The 20,969-nt window shown below is 34.2% G+C and overlaps 1 pseudogene; it reads right to left on the bottom strand.

Moving 5' to 3' along the window:
• Positions 1-1,709: 1,709 nt before the first annotated feature.
• On the bottom strand, positions 1,710-5,421 carry LOC123645683 (annotated as a pseudogene).
• Positions 5,422-20,969: the final 15,548 nt, after the last annotated feature.

Genomic DNA, 20,969 nt, shown 5'->3' with positions numbered 1-20,969 from the left:
AGATACATGAGTGTAAGGATGTCTCACCAAGCAAGGATGAAGGCTAGGGAAGAGCACAAACCAGCAAACTGCATTTACGGAAAGGGAATGAGGCATGGGAAAATGTGGTAAGGACGTCACAACATATACCTTACAGCTCTGTTTAGAAGTGGGGAAGAACAAGAAAGAGGTTCGTTTCATGGAAAAAATTCAGAAAAATTTGGTTTAACACCTATGTTTGCTTCTTTATTCATCATTGTCAAACACCTGCAGAGAAATGAAAGTGGACAGTAGGTGAGGATCCAACAAATGAGCACCAAGCTGCTCTAAATGAATTAAATTGAGGGAGACAATGTGTGTTTTGCATTACAGACATGAAAAAGGAAAAGGAAAAAAAAAAAAAACAGGAAAACTGAGTAAAATGACCTAAACTAAGCATTCATATCTTTGTGGATAAATTGTAATCTAGCACCTGAGTTAAAAAATTCAGCTACCTAAACAAACATTGGGTAAAACATTAGAGTAAACATAGGTAAAACCTATTAGAGTAGCAAGTCATATTTTAAAAAAGAAAACACAAGTTCTAGTGTTCACTGAAAACTCTGTGTAAATTTACCACGTGGCATGGTTGTCACCATGTCTGTGATAGGAATGCTGTTGCCTGACAAAGGATGTAATAGTTATATATTTTTTAGTTTTATTTAGGTTTATTTAGTCCTATTGCTACACCAATCTAGCAATACACAGAGCACCTCCTTGTCCAAGGTGTGTGTCCCAGTGCCGTACGTTTCCTGTTCTGAGCTCGTGAGGCATCAGTACCAGTAACGCTGTGTCCCTTCCTCAGAGGTCTGAGTCCCAGCTTTGTAGAATCCCTCACATAAACTTCTAAGTTTTAATAATTCTATCTTTTCCCTTTGTTTCAGCAGGCTTAGGACGGTAGCTTCAATTACTACTTCTGTGACACCTTTAGTGTTCTCTTTTGCCTTTTCAGTTTTTTCATACCTGGGTAACAATTCTTTTTACTACATTATCTTGATTAAAAAAAAACCTTTTTTTTTTTTTAAACTTATCTGTATTTGTTACAAGTTTTAAGTGGATTATGACTTGGGCACTACATTTCCATTCACAAGCCTCCCTTTTCAAACAGCTTTACAACACGCATAGATAAGGCTTATAATTTTGCTCCTGTAAACAATACTTTTCTTTGGAAAACAAGCCCTGCATAGAGTTTCATCAAGTTGTTTCACTTTAAACATACTTATTTCTAGAGGACTAGTACATGCAGAAACTACAAGGGGATGAAAAGCTTAAAAAGTAGATTCTAGAAGATGAACTCAAGTCATTTTAACAAATACTTTTCTTCTAAACATCAGGATATATCTTGGAATACTCCCTGATGAAAGATTTGGTCGGCTAAGGAATTTGGCTTAATAGCTAAATACTCTAGGCTACAAAGTTAACATAGGTTAGATACATCTTACAACCCTTTACCTCAATCTGTTAAAATAAGCCAATGTGAAACCAGAAAAGCATTACTAACTCTGCTTTAGTGCCTAAAGTATCACAGTATCACACTTAGAAGTAGAAAGAAATCTTATCTTCCCCTTAAAGTAGTTATTGTCATGCCATACAGATTTTTTAAGTGTTATAAATAAAAAAAATTCTTGAAAATATATTATCAGAGGGAATGAAGTATTGAACACATATACAAGTCATTCTTCAGGGAAAGCTTAGTCTGCTTCTTCCATGTGTGATATGTCACCATCTCCTTCAAGAGGTGGCATCTCTTCAGTTACAGCAGCATTGGTATCGTCAGCAGTAGGGTCATCTTCATCAATACCCAGACCCAGTTTGATCATCCTGTAGATCCTGTTAGCACGCATCTGGGGATCTTCCAAACTGAAGCCAGAAGACAGGAGTGCAGTTTCATAAAGCAAGATGACCAGAGCCTTCACAGACTTGTCGTTCTTGTCAGCCTCTGCCTTTTGCCTTAAGGCCTCAATAATGGAATGGTCATGGTTTATCTCCAGGTGTTTCTTCTATGCCATATAACCCATTGTCTAGTTGTCTCTTAGGGCTTGAACTTTCACAATTCTTTCCATGTTTGCTCTCCAGCCATATGTGCTTTTGACAATACAGCATGGGGTTGTCACCAATGCATTTGACCCAACCACTTTTTCAACTTTTTTCTCCAAGATGTCTTTCATGATTTTGCAGAGGTTTTCAAAATTTGTTTTCATCTCTTTCTGTTTCTTTTTCTCTTCTTCATCTTCTGGAACTTCCAAGCCTTCTTTGCTGACTGACACTAAAGTTTTCCCCTCAAATTCCTTCAGCTTTTGGACACAGTACTCATCAATTGGCTCGTTCATATAGATCCCTTCTAAGCCATGCTTCCGAAGACATTCCATGAAGGCCGAGTCAGCTACCTGGCCCTTGGTCTCACCTGTGATATAGCAGATATGTTTCTGGTTTTCCTTCATTCTGGTGCAATAGTCCTTGAGAGAAACCATCTCATCACCAGAAGCAGATGTATAGTATTGTAACAGCTCTGAAAGCTTCTTCCGATTTTGAGAGTCTTCATATATTCCAAGCTTTATGGTTTTAGAGAACTGCTCATAAACTTTTTGTAGTTTTTTTTAATCTTCTGCCTCAGTTAAAAAAAAAAACAAAAATTCTGTGAATTTTTTCTGTCTTCCGATTGGCCCCTGATGATTACAACCACAGGTGAGTAGATTATAGAATATGGATAATTGATAGGTTTTTTTCAGATAGTAAAGGCTTGAATATGAAAGAAACGATGTTAGGTATATTTCACAGTGACCTAGTTTCATGGCCACAGCTTATTGCACCATGGTGGGCACTTTACTTAGGGACAACAGATTCTAGGCTGATCAGTTGTCTTTGACAAAGTTTGGCATAAAGTGCTCTGTCCTTCACATGAACTGAGTCCTTAAAGTGGACTATCAGCATGTGAGATGAACTGATTCCTAGGAAGAAGGGCTCAGCTTGTCCCCACCAAGATTCTTTCTCTTAAGCTTTTGAACCAAGAGTCCCAGTTTGAAGCTCGACTACAAGAAACATGCAATGCAGTTGAATCAGATTAATAGCAGAGCATTAGTAGCTCATGAATTCCTGTCATGGATTTTTTCAGAGACACTTGGCTTATGAATCACTCTCTTCTACCCTCAGCAAAAGCATTTCCATAATTGAGACCAGGTTTATTTTGTGAGATGGTTATATCTCTACCATTGGAATGTTCAAGCGGAGAATAGATACCTGTAAAGTTAGACTACAAGATGTATTAAATATATGTATTCCTGGGCTCTGCTCTAGACCTATTAAATAAGAATATCCTAAGAATGAGTTCAAGGAAAATACATTAAAAATAGCAATAATAACAATAAGAACTCTTTCTTCTAGATGATTCTGAGGTAAATCTGTCAGACATGGGAAGAAAAAGGCTATGTGACTGACTATTCTGACTATTAATTGCTAAATGACGAACTATCTTAACATGCAGAGTCTTACCATTTTTATCATATCTCATGACTGTGTGACTCATGAACTCAAGCAGGTTTCTGCTGCAGGATTCTTCTGTGCCATCTGGCATTGGCTAGGGATGTTTGGTGATGTTTCACTGGAATCTAGTTTCATCTGGAATATGTAAGATAGCTTCACTCATATACTTGGCATATTGGTGGGCACAGCTAAGCCCTTCTTCCTCTCCATAGAGTCTCAGAAATTCTCCTTGTGGTCTTCCTAGCAAGGGAGTTGAACACTTAGGTGGTGGCTTGGCCTAAAGTGGTGGCTCAGAGCTCTCGTGTGCTGACGGTCCTCTTTAAGGGTAGGCTTAAATCTAGCATATGCCACTTTCACTCTTCTCTATTGGTTTAAGCTGTCACAAGCCAGCTCAGAAAATAGACCCCATCGCTCAATCAGAGAAGAGTTACAGAATTTGTAGCCATCTTTAATCCATCACAGTGGCCTCTTAATTTATTGTAAATTATGTCTTTAAATCCTGAGGGGATGGCATATAAGAAAGCCAGTTATAGTTTCTAGGAGCTGCATGGGAAGATAGTTGGCCAACAGGGTATTGCTAGGCAAAGGGATGTCTGGCTCATCCTCTGTTAGAAAAGGAAGCATATAATGATGAAGGGAACACAAACAGAGGGAGGTGGACTAAAGATAATTTTATCCTAGGCAGAGTGTTATTTATTTAAACCTGTTTCAAATCAGAGTAGCCCACTGGAATAGGATGGTAAAGAATTTGAGTCTGTAGGTTACTTGTGGATTGAAAGTGATATTATTTACTAAATTCTCTTCAAACTTATGCCAGTAAATGCTATCAACCACCAGAAATAATGATAGTAACAATTACATCAGTACATGCAATTTGTCATTCTTTCAAGTTAATATGAATATATGCATTCTTTCCACCGAAATAATCTATATCTTTTAACTGAAAAGGAAAGAGAGGAGAAATATTTAACTAAAAGTCCTTTAGATTTTTAAAAGATATCATTAAACATAATAATAGGGTTACTGCTGTAAGTTGTCTTGGAAGCCGAACTGATTGTATTTCTCCCATTGTAACTTAAGTCTCCTGAATAGCCTTTCTTAAAGTTATAGCAAATTATTGTTTTTGAAATATAAAACGTGATAAAATTGTTTTCTTCTTTTATTGTTGTGAAATTATTTCACAGATTGCATTTGTGAGCTCTAAATATGCTGTTGGTGTTATTTACACTTGAGAGCAGATTAAACATGTTTTTGTTTATATTAATTATGAAACTGAGGCATTGGGGATTACTATTTGGTTTTGTTTTTCTTTTTATTTATTTAATTTTTCCTCTTGGTAGGGGTTGATTGTTACTTTGCTCCAAGCTGATGAGTTGCTCAGAAATGAAATTGACACAGACTACTCAATATCAAATATGTTGATTTGAATTAACAACATAGAAGAGAGTTTCAATGAAAATATAATGTCAGTTAATAAATTAATATATGGAAAAAACTCAGGCTAAAATCTAGTTTAATAATGTTCCATGAAGTTTTCTTTTGTTGAGTTAAAGATTAGGTAGCTAAATTTATTTTATTGATAATATCTTAAGGCAATAATATTAAAATTCTAAGAGCAAGGGGTTATGTTATGTTTTAACCACGACCTCCCCACCTCTTTCCCTCTGCCTCAAATACATAAGTCTTGAAACATAAGACTGTTTTTGTCAACTATTCTGTTGGAAAATTGACAGATTGGAAAAGTAATTACCTTATAGGAAAGTTATCTATTTCCTCTATTGAACATGGTTAATGTATACCTTTTATGCATCATTTTAAATCCTCTGATCATCTTTCTATTTCAAACACTGCTGTACCAACCAGTTCTACATAGGCTTCCACCATCTTCATGCCAGTGAACCTGACAGCACTTTGCCACTGCATCTCAGAGTGTCAGATCTGAGCTGAGTGCCTCTATCTTCCCAGTTTAGGCCTTCTCTGACATCACACCAAGGGTGACCTATGGGGACTACTTTGTACTCATGCATGTGCATCTTAAGTGTGGGGGGTGGAGGCTGATGGGTAAATGCCTCTCTCTCTCTTCCAGTGGACAGATGGTGGCTAGAGACATTTCTTAACCTTCTCAGGTGATTATTGAGGGATGGAGCAAGTAGTTTCCTGTAGCAGTGAACAGCTGTATACTTTTATTGCTTGCTTTTTTTACTTCCCTATTTCATTTCTCTGTCCCTCACTCCTGCTCCCCGGGATTGCATTGCCAAATAAACTACTCACACATAAACCCTTGTCCTAGAGCTGATTTTTGGAGGAACCAGCTTTGAAACATGGCCTATAAAACTTGTGTCTTCCACTTAAATTACCAGTAATGTGTTGGAATTTAATTAGGGCATGTTTCCTCAAAATTGAACTGAGCGTATCTCTATGTATGAAACTTGAATCTTTACCTTGTTTCAGTCTTCACTTTGCTGGTATATCTGTGACCCTCGTTCTACTGGCACACAGACAAGAACTTTTGGAGAAATATTGCTTGCTTATGAAGTTAAATATTGGAGAAATATTTTGAACTTCAGATGTCTGGAAGTTTTTCATTAAAAGTTTTAGTTAATTTTAATTGTTCCCCAAAATAGATTGGCATTATTTGATAAAAATCAAATTATGTTTTCTCCTTTATACAATCCTAAATATTATATAGAGGGGAAATAAACTTTAATTGAGACAGAGTTTAAGTTGGAGATGGCTCCAATTGCCAACTTTGCAATTCAAAAATTCTTTCTCAAATCCAGCCTTGCATTTTAGATTAAGTCTATATCCTATAATTTCAATTTTTCTCATCTGTTACATAGAAAATATCATTCTAAGAATAAAAATAATTCTGGATGTATAACTAGAATAAATGTATACAGCTCACTGCAATAAAGGTTTAAAAGACCCTGAACTAACACATTTAAACATTTAAACATAGTCCCATAGAATATAAAATGATCACCCTAGTGATATCTGGGTAGTACAGTACTTACTTTGTTTATTTTGCAATTTCTTATTCATGTTGGTAAATATATTTTAGAGGACAGGCAACTTAAAAGGAGGTTCAAGATAATTATACATTTTGTAATTTTATTAAAAATATATAAAAAGATTTTCAAGTTTAGAGCTAAAATCTAACATCTCAATTACCTAGAACATTTGTTTATTGGTTGGTCAGCTATCTGGCTATTTTTAAAACTTAAAACATTATAGAACCTGGAAAAAATAGCACAGTTTGTAGATTATAAAGAACATTTCAAATTAAGTGTAAAATTTATTAAGAATAATACTAAAAATGAATATTAAGTATTTTATAAACTAGTAACTGAGATGAGCACTTTACAGATAAGTGTAATTATTAGTCCCTTTTATATTTTTTCTTTTTTCTTTAATCAAGTTTTGCAAATTTCCTTTTTCTACAAATTTTCTAAGAGTTTTTGTTATGAATATATGAAATTAATAAATGATTTTTTATCTACCAAGATAATCATGAATTTTTCTTTTTTCACTTATGTTAATATAATGAAATACATTTTTAGATATTTGAATCATTGTATTCTTAGTATAGAAACTCTTTGATATGATTCATTGTTTTCTAATATACTGTTGAATCAAGTTAACTAGTATTTAGGATTCTTTTTTATTTTACTTCCTAAGAAGAATTGATCCGTAATCTTCTTTTAATGATCTTTGATTTTTTGGTACTAAGTTTATATTAGTTTCAAAAGTTTTTTTTTTATTTTATAAAAGAATTTAGCTAATTTAGGGAGTATTGTTCCTCCAATGTTTGTAGACTTCACTTTTTCAAATGCTGGGTACAGGCTTTTTTGTTGAGGTGGTGATGGCTTGAATGGAAGTATAAATTTATTTAATTTTCTTAAATTATATTACTGTTTTTCAAGTTTCCGTTAATTATTGAGTGTGTTTTGATGTTTCCTATTTTTCTACAACTTCTTTTATTGATCTGCAAGTTTATTGTTGCATAGTTTTTTATAATATTCTTCAACTTAAAAATCTCCCTTATATTAGCTATTTTGTACTTTGTTCTAATTTTACTGTCTTTTCTTCTTGATGCATCGTGTCAGAGAATTGCTTATCATTTTCAAAGATTTAGCTTCTGGTTGGTAATTATCTCTTCTTTCTTCATTTTATTCACTCATGACATTTTGTTGTTATTATTTTCTTCTTTTTGGTTTCTTTGAGTTTACTACGTTGATTTTTTTTTTTAATTCCTTACATTTATTCTTTTGCTCTTTTTTCTCTTGAGTTGGATTTAATTTCTCTAGATTCTTTGGTATATTGTTTTGCTTATTTATTTTCAGTCTTTGTTATTTTCTGATTGATGCATTGACAACAATACATTTTCCTTAAATTGTTGTTTTAGTCACATCTCACATATTTTGAAATGTAATATTGTCATCCTCAAGTAACACTTAGAGTCCTTTCTCACAATTAGTGGTATATATTTTAGAAATTTCTAAACATTTGGTAGTTTTCAAGCTATTCTTTTATAACTTATTTCCAGTGTTTTTGCGCTGTGGTTTAAGTATATAACCTGTGAGATGTGGATGCTTTGGGATATACTGGCACATTATTTGTTGTATATTACATGATAGATTTTTGGGATGTATCTTATATACATAAGAATAAATATTATTCAGTATTTATTGGTCCAGGTTTCTCTTTTATTCTCATTTTCTCCCCCCCCACCCCGCTCTCTCCTAGTACACAAACTCACAAGAGTAAGCTCATCGTCTGTGATATTCAATATTTTCTATTTTTGAAAAAAAAAATTCTGCTTATTGTAACAAATTGACAATGATGTTTTATAGTTGTCCACATGGTCATTCAGGGACCCAGGCTCCTTTGATCTAGAATTAGTCAGTTAGCTCCATCCAGACTCAGGGGGAAGGATGGAAAACGTAATCTTCTTGTGTACCCAGGAGGTTGGTGAAACAGTTTGGTACCAAGAAATTTCTCTGCCACAGAGCCCTTTCAAATTGAGGCCTAATAGAAAAGGCTTCTTTGGTTTTAGAAAGATTCTTGGTTATAATTTTAAAAACTGTTTTACCCACTTCTTGTACTCTTTATTCTCTCCTTTTGATTTTCTAACTGAATAGATTTTGACACTTCTTTTTCTATTCTCAAAGATTATTCTCTTTTTTCCCTCATTTTTTCTTCTATTTTTCTATTTTCTTCTATTTCTGATCCAGTCTTCCAGTTCAGTAATGCAACTTTATACGTATTTATTCTGCTACTCCATTGAATTATTTATTTCAGAAATCTTATCTCCTATTTAATGAATATCTGATTGTCTTGCTGCATGTTATAAATAAGCTTTTTTTTCGGTTTAAGTATATTTTACTTTATTTTAACTTGTTTTAAATTTCTGTACTGTTTCTACCTTTTATTTAAGTTTTCTTCCTTAAAAGTTTTTTCTTTGTTGTCTTCTAAAATATTTGTTGTGCTACTTAAATGTCCCTTAATTTTTCCTTATAAGCCTACCTTTATTTCCTGGAATATTTCCAAGAAACAATGGATGGGCTAGCCTGCCATCCGCTGGGTGGGTTAAAATCATAATATTGGTGAGTTTAAGGATTATGCTTACTACTGCCTTTTTTCCCTACCATAGAGTGCTTTCCAATCTCTCTACCCAGGCACTGCTCTTGTTCTCAGGTGGCAACCTTCCGCTGTATTTTTCTAGTTCTAGGAGGTGTGAGGACTCCTCTCAGGGGGCAGCTGCCTGCCACAATCCTTGTTTTGGCTTTCTACATCAATAGAACACTCAGTGTTAACCTACAGCCTACAGCAGAGATCCAGGTTTCCTGCCTCTGTTATTAATAGGATGGGCAGTCAGTGACTGGGGAATAAGGCTTTCAGAATAGTAGGTAGAAATAAGTTTGTTGCTTTTAGAAATATTAATAATAAAATTTCTTTAAAATTGTGAAGCAGCACAATGTAGCAAAAACATCTGGCACTGAAGAAGAGAGGAATCTGTGTCTATTTTCTCATTTATTCATTCATTCACCAAGCTTTTATTCATCTGTTTATTTATTTAACAGATTCTCAGGACCTATTATGGGCCATGTACTGTTACCTTGTACTAGAAATTCAGTAGGAAATAAAACAGAGAAAAATACTGCTCGTACAGTTTAGAGGTGAGAGGAAGGCACATCTATGTATACTTTGTTAGAGGAGATAAGTGTGGAAAACCAAGCAAAACAAAACAAGAATATGATAGAGAATGCTAGAAGCTAGAAAGGAAAGATTTGAGCAGAAACCTGAATGAAGGGAGAATGTGAATGAGTTCACTCAGAGTCTCTACCACGTATAAGGCATGTGCCTGTGGGCCAGGTTTGTTGTGGAGATTGAATGAGACAATGTGTTTAAAGACCCATTGCATGAAATTGAGTAGAGACTCACAAAATCGAAGCTACTAATAATATACATTATTAATAAATACAAATTAACAATTAAAATGCTTTTTAGTGTATCAACTAAGTTTCATATTATTAAAAAAATGCCTTTAATTTGTTGAAAATTCCTGGAGGATTGGCAGCTAACTCAAATTACAAAGCTTCTTATTCACTTTGTTTTTATATCTGAAGATCATAGGTCATGATCTTGACTACGGACAGTAAAGTTATTAGGTTATTAAGTATAGAATGTCCAGTTTTCTTAAGTACTACGTTTGACAGTTGATATCTCCAACATTTCACTTTGACACTCTTTTTTTTATTGTGAAAGTACATCTTCATTCTTTCAAATCATGTTCTGGCTTGTGATTATCTTTCACATTTTTTAGAGCAATTATTGTGAAACCAATGATAAGTCAAATATTCATGTTATTTTTGAATATGAGTTCCATTGTGGAACCAACTCAGCACAGACAGCTTGAAATATCAATGAAGTGTTTGAGAAGGATGTGACTAATGAACGCACCGTATGTTGATGGTTTGAGAAGTTCTGTTCCGGTGACTTTAATATTGAAAATGAGCCATGTGGGTGACCTGAGACCAAGGTGGATATTGATGAGCTGAAAGCTGTAGTGGAAGCAAATCTATCTCAACCTATGCATGAATTAGCAGCAAAGTTTGATGTTACTATTCCAACAATATTGGGCCATTTGAAACAAATGGGTTAGGTAAAGAAGATGGATAGATGGGTACTGCCTCAATTGAATGAGAGTCAGAAGAGAAATAGTCTTGAAGCTTGCTTTTGTTGCTATCATGACATAAAGGTGAACCATTTCTACACCATATTGTTACACATGATGAAAAATGGAATTTTTTTGACAATGGCAAGGAATAGGCACAATGGTTGGATAAAGATGAAGGGCCGAAACATAGTCCAAAACTGAATATTCATCAAAAAAAGCTAATGGTGTCTGGTGGTTCAGTGCTGGTATTATCCACTTACAGCTTTATGAAACCTGGTCAATTGATGACAACAGATATCTACTGCAACCAGCTGGATGAAATGATGAGGAATGCGATTAAGCGGCCGAAATTGGTCAGTAGAGATAGGCCAATCCTCTTGCAAGACCCCATGTCACACAAAGAGTGCTGCTCAAACTACAGAAGCTGGGCTTGGAAACATTCTGTTATCCACTACATTCACCAGACCTTGCACCAACTGACTACCACTTCTTCCAGGCTTTGAACCATGTCTTGCAAGGAAAAATTCAATTCTCAACAAACTGTGGAAAATACCTTTTGGTAATTCATCGCCACTCGCTTTCCAGGCTTCTTTGCTGTTGGCATAAGCAAGCTACCATTACGATGGCAAAACTGTGCTGATAATTTAGGCACATACTTTGATTGATCATACTGTTTCTTGTTTGATATATAACAATCTAAACCTTTGATTTGAAATCGGACATTTCATATTTAACTACCTAATAAAAGATTCCATTGGTAGGAAGTGGTAGATTTTTAAGAGCCATGCAAAGAAGAGAAGGAATTAATGAAATTTACAGTGATAGGATGTATAACAAAGGCTAAATACTTTCTGGTTGTAGAGAAGAATATGGCGATCTTTTTCTATTTCTTTCTTTTCTAATATTTTAAGTCAGCAGAATATTTAGAATAACTTGGTCATATAAACATTATAACCAAAATCTCCTATCCTTTTCAAGATTTTGATCTGCATAAATATATAAGCCATGCTGAATGACAACCATTCCATCTTCCAACACCTCCCCAGCCCTTGTCCATGTGGGAATTGCACATCTCATTGCTTTATAGTTACATTTGATCAAACATGATATTAATTATCTGGCTTAATCTCCTCTCTTGAACATCAGAACTGGTTTGAATAAATTAACTGCTTTGTAAGTCTGTCAACTTTAACAGTTGAAGATTTTTCATTAAAGAAGAAATTCAAAAGTTTGGACCATCCTGTCTAACGACGGTTTCCAGAGAAGTGTCCAAAATGTTTTGAGTGGCTGCAACAGTGCAATAAATGCATAATTGTTCAACTTTGTTACTTTAAAGGAAATGGAACTCATTTAGATAAGTGATCTCAAATTTTTACTATCCCAAAGGCAATTTTACCTGGACTGTTTTATATATATATATAAAATATATATATTTATGTATATATAAATATATATATTTTATATATATAATATAAAACAGATATTTTTCTTATTGAAATTTGGTGGAGGGGGATGGTAATGGCCCACGTGTCATCTACTCAATGTTCTCCTAGCTTGCTGAGGCTACCCGCCAGGGGTCGTGGAACATCATTTGAAAACCACTAATTTAGATATCTGAATTCTCCCGCTCTGATTTGTAGGTAAAGAAGAAAAGATGGAAATGTCGCTACTAATTCTTTCTCTATAACATGGATTTACCATGCCTGGAGTGTGTTTTCTTCTATTACAAATTTTGGTTGACGAGAAAAAAGACAGGAATATATAGCTAATATAATGAAGCATTCCACTAACATGTGTAGCTTCCTAGCCATTCAGTAGTATCCATTGAGCAGTAGATTAACCTGAGATTGGAGTGGGTAGAAGTTAAAAAACAACCATCCCCTTTCTGTACTACACACTTGCCTAGGCATAACAATTTTGCAATATGGAAATATTGTACTTATGCATAATTAGTTGTGTCCACATGTCCCTATCTTCAGTTATTCAACAAATATATTTTTTAAAACCTGCTACATACTAAGACCAGTATGAGGGCTTGAGCATAAAAAAAAAAAAAAAAGAAAGAAAAAGGATACGGAAAAAAAAAAGATAAGCTCTTTAGGCATTTGGCACTTAGAGAAATTACACAACTTATTTTACATTAAAATATTTATAATTATGAAGGAAAAGTACCTTTTGGCAAAGAAAATTATTTATTTTCGAGTTGACTGGAATTATTAGATAAAATGCTGTTACAACATCATTGAAATAATTATCTTTATTGCTTTAACCATATTTTTTAACATGTGATAGTTCTTACTTTGAAATTCCAGACTGTTGGGGGTAAGAAAATTAACTGCTGAAACAAACAAATATTCTTTGTTATTTATTGATGTCCTCCGTCTGTCTCTTAATGCTGGCTAGTAGTCTTAACCACAAAAAGGAAAATTAGGTTGACTTCAGAGAGACTGTGTATGAGAAGTGGCCTGAGAAATTTAGAAGGACAGGCTGGAAATTGTCTTCACTAGTTAAACTAAGTAAAGTTCAGCCTTCCCAGTTACATACTTGAAAACTTTTGATGGGTGAGATGAGCTATTTGTGGCAAGCAGTTATGTCCTCTGTATCACCAGGACCATGGTAAGTAAATAATTGGTGTTGAATACTTTATTCACTGTCTAATGGTTTGAAACCAGAAACTACTGGGCATGAAGATCCTACTAAGAGGGTACTATTCTAAGAAATATAGTTTGGGGGTCATTAAGTTCTACAACTTTCACTGTTCAAAAACCAGACATTATGCAAAGGCATGCTGTACAATTTATTTCCTGAATGTTTGCCAAAAAATATGACTTTCTTCTAATTCAAACACTGTCAGCTCTGGTGAATGACAGTTCACAGCTGTCTTCTCTGCCGTGCTTGCACCCAAATTTTCAGGAGGACACACCATTGCCCTTAGACTTGGTTCAAAATTTTGTTAAGGATATTGTGATTTATTAGCCAGGATAACTCATATGAAACCATCTCTTAAAAGATGACTCAGTGGTATTAGAAGAAATTCTGTTATGTTAGCTGGAAAAATAATTTATTGGTAAGATTATTACTTCTTTGAATGGTTTTATGACATTAGTCAACAATATTGTTATCTGTGACCTAGTCTTATATTTGCTCTGGTGCTGTTGGTACTTTAGGTGTTGGTTGTAAATGCAGTAATACTTCATTAGCTCAGACCTTGCTGATTCTAGATTTGGGACAATTTCCAAAAGGAATTTGCTAAAGTTTACTTATTACTCAGAGAAATAGATTGCTGAACAAAATAGCAGTTTTAGTAAGATTTTTGGAGTGATTTTCATTGAGAAAGTAAATATGCTGGCTCTTAAAACGTTTGTCAGGCTGAAAAGTGCTATTATCAGATCATTATCTGCACCTTTTCAGTGATTGGCTGTGTGATCTTAATTTCCTTCTCTGTAAAACAGTGATAATAATGGTACCTATTTTTATCTTTTTTTTTAATTATTAGCAATGTGCTCATTATTCTTTGTTAGTAATATAAAACATTATTTCTGGGCCTTGTTTAACCATCAGAGAAAAATTTTTGTGTAGAACTCCATTCATTATGATGATTTGAATCAAATTTATGTATTTGACAGTGACATTAAAATAAATGTTCTAAAGTAGACATTTGACTCATATAGACATTCCTGGATTAGTGAAATTTCCCCCCATTGTTCTAGTTCTTATGCTAAGAATCTGAATTTCGCTTACAAATTGTGCCAAACATTATTACTGTATACTGTGGCACCAATCGCATGCAGGAAAGAACATAAAAATGAAAGTTGGGATAACTCTGTTTTATCCTGATTATTTTTCTAATTTCCTAACCCCTTTTTTCTCAATGTCCTTATACTTAACTTTGGTAATAAAAGCTATCTGAAATACTTTGTGGGGTTGATTTAAGATTAACTTTTGTGCTTGTTTTTGGCAAATGTTTTGGCTTAACCAGCATACCTTCCTCCTCCTTTTGATATCAGCATCTTAGTTTTTCCTTTGGGCCTAACACCTTTACTGTGAGATACTGTTGTGATGCCAATTGTTAAAAAAACATGGCCTACCCATTTTTAGTAAATTTCAAGAAATGCATCCCTGGAATTATCTGGAATTATAAAGTTGAGGTGAGACACAAAGACCAAAACTCATAGGAGTTCTTTCATCACCAGGAGAAGCATCTGAAGAGAAGCTGTTGTTAGTTCCTGTTATCCAGATCACTGGAACTGCTCTTGTTCTTTTTCTTTATGTGTGTGATCTAGTTCTTTAGCTCTTCTTTTGTTTCTATGAACTATGTCATAGTCTTCCAATAAATTCCTTTTTCAAAAAAAAAAAATTAAGGCAAATTTGCTTTCTGTTGCCTGTAACTAAAATCTCCAACTGGTATTGTGTCCACGGATTGGCTGTATGTTAGTATGAAGGGTCTGGAAATTTATTGAATTTAGCCTTGTGAAAGTCACTGAGCTGGTTAGACCTGAGATTATGCTGAAAATAGAAGTAATTTGGTTTCTTGGTTTTGTAATTTCATTCTAGCTCTAATACTGAAAATGTTTCTGGGATAAAATAGAATATCAAATATGAAAGCCCTTTGTACAAGCTAGGAATATTTGTATACATGAGGTACCCTACCAGCTCCATATCAATGATTAAAATACTTTCTTATGCTATGTTGTCAGATCAACACAGCACAGAGGAAATATGTTTGAGGAAATGGTCAGACACATGGTGAGAATATGGTTGCATCAGATTAAATGAACAAAATGGCTAACTTTTCCTTCTTGAGGGGGAAGAAGAATATCAGGAAACATTACTGACAGTAGCAAATAAAACATTCCTGCTTCTGATATATTTTTTTCCTTTCTCTAGCCTCCTACATAAACTGTAGAAATGTAGTGAGAACAACTACTCATTAGCTGTCAATTCAGAGCAAGTATAAAGGTAGGAAACCATCCTGAGCTGCCCATAATATTGGCCCCTAAACCTTCTAATCCCGTAAAATTGTTGATAAAAAGCATCATTAATCTAGCCTGTCAGTCTTGGAATTGACAGTTATTGGTATCTGTGATGAGAGAAGAAATTGTTCCTTCTTAGGGAATGAGTTGTTACTTCTAGTTTTCAAATGAGACTCGTTTATAGATTTATTCTACTAGTTTGTTCTGATATTGTTTCAGAAATAAATTGTTCCAGGGATGGGAGTGAGACGAGGAGGCACAATCATGCGTATGGCCTTTTATTAAGATACACTTCAAAAAAAATTCTAAAGATTCTTAAAAGGAAAGTATCTTAAAATTGGGGGTGGTATTCACCAAAGCTGTTATTAATGGTATATCTAATCTAATAATCAATGAAGTCTCTGTACTCAGGAAATATGGGATAGAAATATATATATAGAGAGAGAGATAAAAACATAACAGTAAAGCTAGAAAATATATGCAATACACCAATATATGCAGGGCAAACTGGTAAGTTGGCACATGCTTTTAGAAATCGAAAATTAGAACTGCTATGAAGTAGAACAAAACTTCCAAAAATAGTTAGAGTTAATGGAAGGTCTACATCAGTGAATCCTGTTGAGTTCATTTGAGGCCCTATCTTAAAAGTAAAGTCACAGTTTGCAGAACTTATAATATCTTGAATAATATTATATCAAGGGTTCAGTAGATATTCAATCACCTAAGCTGATGATGATATCTTAATCACATTTGAGTTTAGTCACATGTAGTTTGGAAATGGAGATACCATCATCCTTCATTTTCACTGAAGGACAGGATACATTGGATAGTTACTGAAGCATTATTCATCTTATGTTGTAATTAGTCCAAAACAGGTACATCTGATGCTATATGTTTTATAACTAAAATAACAAGAAGACCTACTTAATTTTAAGGCAATCTTATCTATAGGTTAGTCCCATAGCAAAATTATGGAGAGGAAAATTTTAACAGGAAGTTAATATTTTGCAATAAGTATATTTGCACTTATTTAAATACAATTTTTGATTAAATTATGCATTTTGAGAAAATATTTTTTGAGCTTTTGGTGAACATAGTTTTGGAATACTTCCCCATTTAGAAACCCTTATATTCTACCTTATCCTGCCCTGTCTTGCCTTGTCCCACCCAATCTGACTGTATCCAACCTTGAGTTGAATTTAAAAAGGGAAATTCATTCTGAATCTGCAGCCCTGGAAGATATCAGTCTATATATTTCCACAACTGATTCACTAAGAATCATAGAAAATGATGGTGCACACGTATAAAAATAATTGTTATGTTTTAGAAGAATGCCTAAAGGCTTCTCTCACTGGCTTAATTTTAAGGGCAGTAGAGTTAAAGGGCTGCTTGTGGTCTTAGCTCTCTTCTTCCCGTCAACGAATCTTTGGAAGGCTCCCTGATACCTTTTCTTAATGCAGGACTTAGATCATCAGATTAGAGAATTAGAAAAACAGTGACTAATTCTTTCACATCCTCAAGTCATTCATTAGTGATCTGAAATTCTTATAAACAACTGAAAGATATTAGAACTACAAAAAGATCAAAATAAAAGTACACAAAAATTCCCAGTCAGAATTTTTTTTCCCGTACTTGACATCTTATTTAACACAAAGATGTACATCTGGACAAAAAGAGCTCATATCTTGTGTTTAGAAATAACCACATGAAGATAAAACTCATCAAGTCAACATTGTCCAAGAAATTATCTAGGGACTATAATAAAAAGAAATTCAGCTTAAATTTATAAACTGAAAATTCGTATTACAGGATGATAAAAAAGTACCCATCATGAAGATATGCTGCCATATCAGAAATAATAAAAGAAAATGTTAAATAATATTAAATGTTAAATAATATTCAGTCTAACTTTTCCAATAACACAAATAAGGAAGTAAACATTAATAAATTTTAGAAAGATTTGGTAGGGTTAAAACAAAAAGGATATTCTGATTAACTTTTAGTTAACTGAATTGCCTTAGTTGATGAGCATTTTAGGTTTTAAATTGTGATTTAAGAATTTACTTAAAAGTTAGTGTACGAGGCAGTGCTGAAGTAGAACAAAAGTGGAAATTTCAGCAAGACAATTTAAAATCTCAGTTCTCTTTCTTAGTTATCAAGTGATTCTGAACAAACCATCTCCTGTCTCTGGGTCTCCATTTTCTTGTCTATAAAATGAAGGATTTACACTAGAAGTTACTTCCAACTTTTAAAATTATGATTGTAGAGCATTTTCAACATCATGTTTTTTTCTTGTGTAAAAAAACCTCTCTGCTTTATAAACTATCATTAGTGGGAATAGGCATGAAGGAGTCCTCAGTTTTTAGCAACAAGAGCAATGCTGTTGTGTCAAAAACGTAGCATAAATGTTCTTGTCATTAGTTTAAAATGGCAAGACTCTGGAAAAGATTTTGTATTTTCTATACTTGAAACACATTAAGTTTTTACTTCCTGTTACCAAAAAACATTAATACTTTGTAAATAAAATATTGTTAAAATAACTGAAAAGTTCAGGGTCCATTTAGCCAATAGAAGAAATCAGATTTTATGTACAAAAATAGCTTTTCTCCAACTGCCTCCCTTGTGAGATCGAACCTTCTTACTTTCATGCTTTATTTGTGAATGCAATCAATTGCAAATCCTGAAATGCAAGGGACAGAATACTTTACCTAGGGAAATTTCAATAGTAGTCATATATAAAATATAAGACAAAAGGTACTACCTTTAGGCTCATATAAAAGACAACGAAACCAGCTTAGAAAGCTTGAGAGTGAGAAATGAGCTTAGGGAAAGAAAATACCAAGTGTGTTAGCTGTGAGGAGTCTATCCAATAGAAGAGACTGACACTGTTGCTTGCTGCCTCTTCTGCTCTCCCTCTCTCCATGTTGGCATAGCTTGAGTCTAGAATGCAGCTAGTGAATGACCCACACCTTGGACAACAAAACTTGAGGAAGTCTTCTGGGGATTTTTGGGAAGTATTTATCCCCTCAAAAGAGAGAGGGAGAGGAGGAGAGAAAGAAGGGGAATAAAGGGGGGATGGGGGAAAGAGAGAGAGAGAAAGAGAGAGAGAGAGAAAAAATTCCCTTAAACTGTATTTTATCTACATGAGATTTCTGAAATTGTGGCAACCATCTTGCACCATGAGTAGACAAGACAAAGGACTTAGACATTAATTCAGTGAGATGGCAGAGCAGGAAGATAAAGGGCCTGGATCCCTGGGCCACTGAACTAATCCCTGAATGACCTGCCTTTGGATTTGTGTTATAGGAGATAATTTTACTTATTGTTTAAGATACTTAAATTGACTGTTTTTCTGCTTTTGGCTTAAAAGGTTATAATTCCTCCATCTCTGGCTACTTGCTCACCTGTGACATCATTTTATTTTTACCCTAGGGCTGCTTCCAATATGCTTGCAATTACTCCTCTAAGATTGTTTTGGGGTGAGGGAACTGGGTGATTGATTGGGTAGCAGTAGCTTTTAGTTCCAAGTTTTACTCCTTGTTGTAGCCTGGGAGAGTAGTTCTGACCACTCCAAACGTGCATTTACCTGTACTCAAAACATTTAATTGAACAGACTTAAAGGAAACAAAAAACTAAAGTTCAATGATTGTAATCATAGCAATAGAATTATTATCTCTAATATTTCGTAGCAGAGAAAAGGAGAGGAAGTAGATGACATTCTCTGCGGTGATTAGTAACCAGTGCTTTAAGGAAAGTGACTAAAATGATTTACTGAGGACCTACCATTAATTCACAACATATTATCATGAATGAGTCACTTAAATTGTTGCTTCCACATTGCACTATTTTGCCCTTGTTGGGGCTGATTTTGTTTGTTGTCACATTAGTCACTTGTGCAGTTATTTTTGGCTCTCTTGTATTTTCTAATAATCCCTAATAGAGTTTAGTCAGCTAAATACTTTTGTTGGATAATGTATGCATGAACACATCTAAGAGTTGGACAGAAGAATTTTTATTTTTGCTAATTAGAATAAAACTTTCTTTCATTTTTCTCAGATCAGTTAATATTTATGTTTGCATTTCGTTAGATTTTCTCCCCAGAATCCAAAATCTCCATATATAAACTGTATAATAAAAGTATCAGATAATTCTAGCTTTTGCCTTGGGGGCTTTATTCATTCATTCCTTCATTCAATCAGAAATATAGTTTGATCATCTAATTTGTGCCTGTCATAATGTTTAGTACTGGAACATGAAATGGTGGAGAAACTAAATTTATTTCCTGCCCCCATAGATCCTATAGTTCAGAGTCATACATTTATATCAGGGTTTCAGCATGGTTTGGAATGTCTAACTGATAGACAAATGCACATTTTTTTGTTTGAGAAATAATTACCTAAGTCTTATGGCCATGGTCACTCCTTTTAAGTTCTTGTAAAATAATCATTATTAAAAATCCAATTTTAAATGCAAATAACCCACTTAAAGTTAAAAAAACAAAAGAAAACAACAACAAAACATTTTCTGACTAGAAGAGGTGTAGGTATGCGTTTTAATGTATCAGAGAAGAAGGAAGAGTGTTAATGCTAAGCAGATGGCCATGACTCAGTGTTCCCATTTGACCTAGCGACAGTAGAGGAACTCTCCATCCTTCTTTTATAACTTTCCTTGGCTTTTCCTACCGCCCATTCTTGAATTTTCTCCTAACTTTTATGGCTATTGTTTCTTAGTCATTTTGAGGATCCTCTTCCTTTATTGACTTTTTTACTTGTTTGTTTCTATATTGCACCCTTTACAAACTAAAACTGGGTGATATTGTCCATTACCATGGCTTCAGTTGCTATCTATGCATCAGTGTTCCTCAAACTTACATCTGCAACGTGTTGTCTCTCCTGAGCTTTAGTCTAGACCCACGTACTCCACTGATTATTTGATATCTGAACTTGGATGACTGCCTGGTCACTGAAAAGTCAATGTGTTCCAAATATTTTCATTAACTTCTTCCTCTTCTTGTGTTTTTATCTGAAACCATCAATACTGTCTTTCAAACTCACTTCCAAAGTATCACCAAGTCCCTTGTATGCTATCTCTTTAACATCACTCAGTTTCAGCCACTTTTCTCCATCTTCCTATTGAGTACTTCATGCCATACCCTCCCCATCATCACTCTTTTGAATTACTGGATTAGTCTCTTAACTGGTTGGATTCCTCAGTGCTAGTGCTAGTGCCTTAGTGCTTGATTCTTTCCAACCTATTCTCAACCTGCAAGGCTGAGTGAACTTACTGAAAGACAAACCCAGTTTACTCTCTTCATGGTT

Source organism: Lemur catta, chromosome 10, assembly GCF_020740605.2.
Source record: "Lemur catta isolate mLemCat1 chromosome 10, mLemCat1.pri, whole genome shotgun sequence".
Taxonomy (NCBI): domain Eukaryota; kingdom Metazoa; phylum Chordata; class Mammalia; order Primates; family Lemuridae; genus Lemur; species Lemur catta.
Note: the sequence above shows the minus strand (reverse complement) of the source record. Positions and strands in the feature narration are given on the sequence as shown.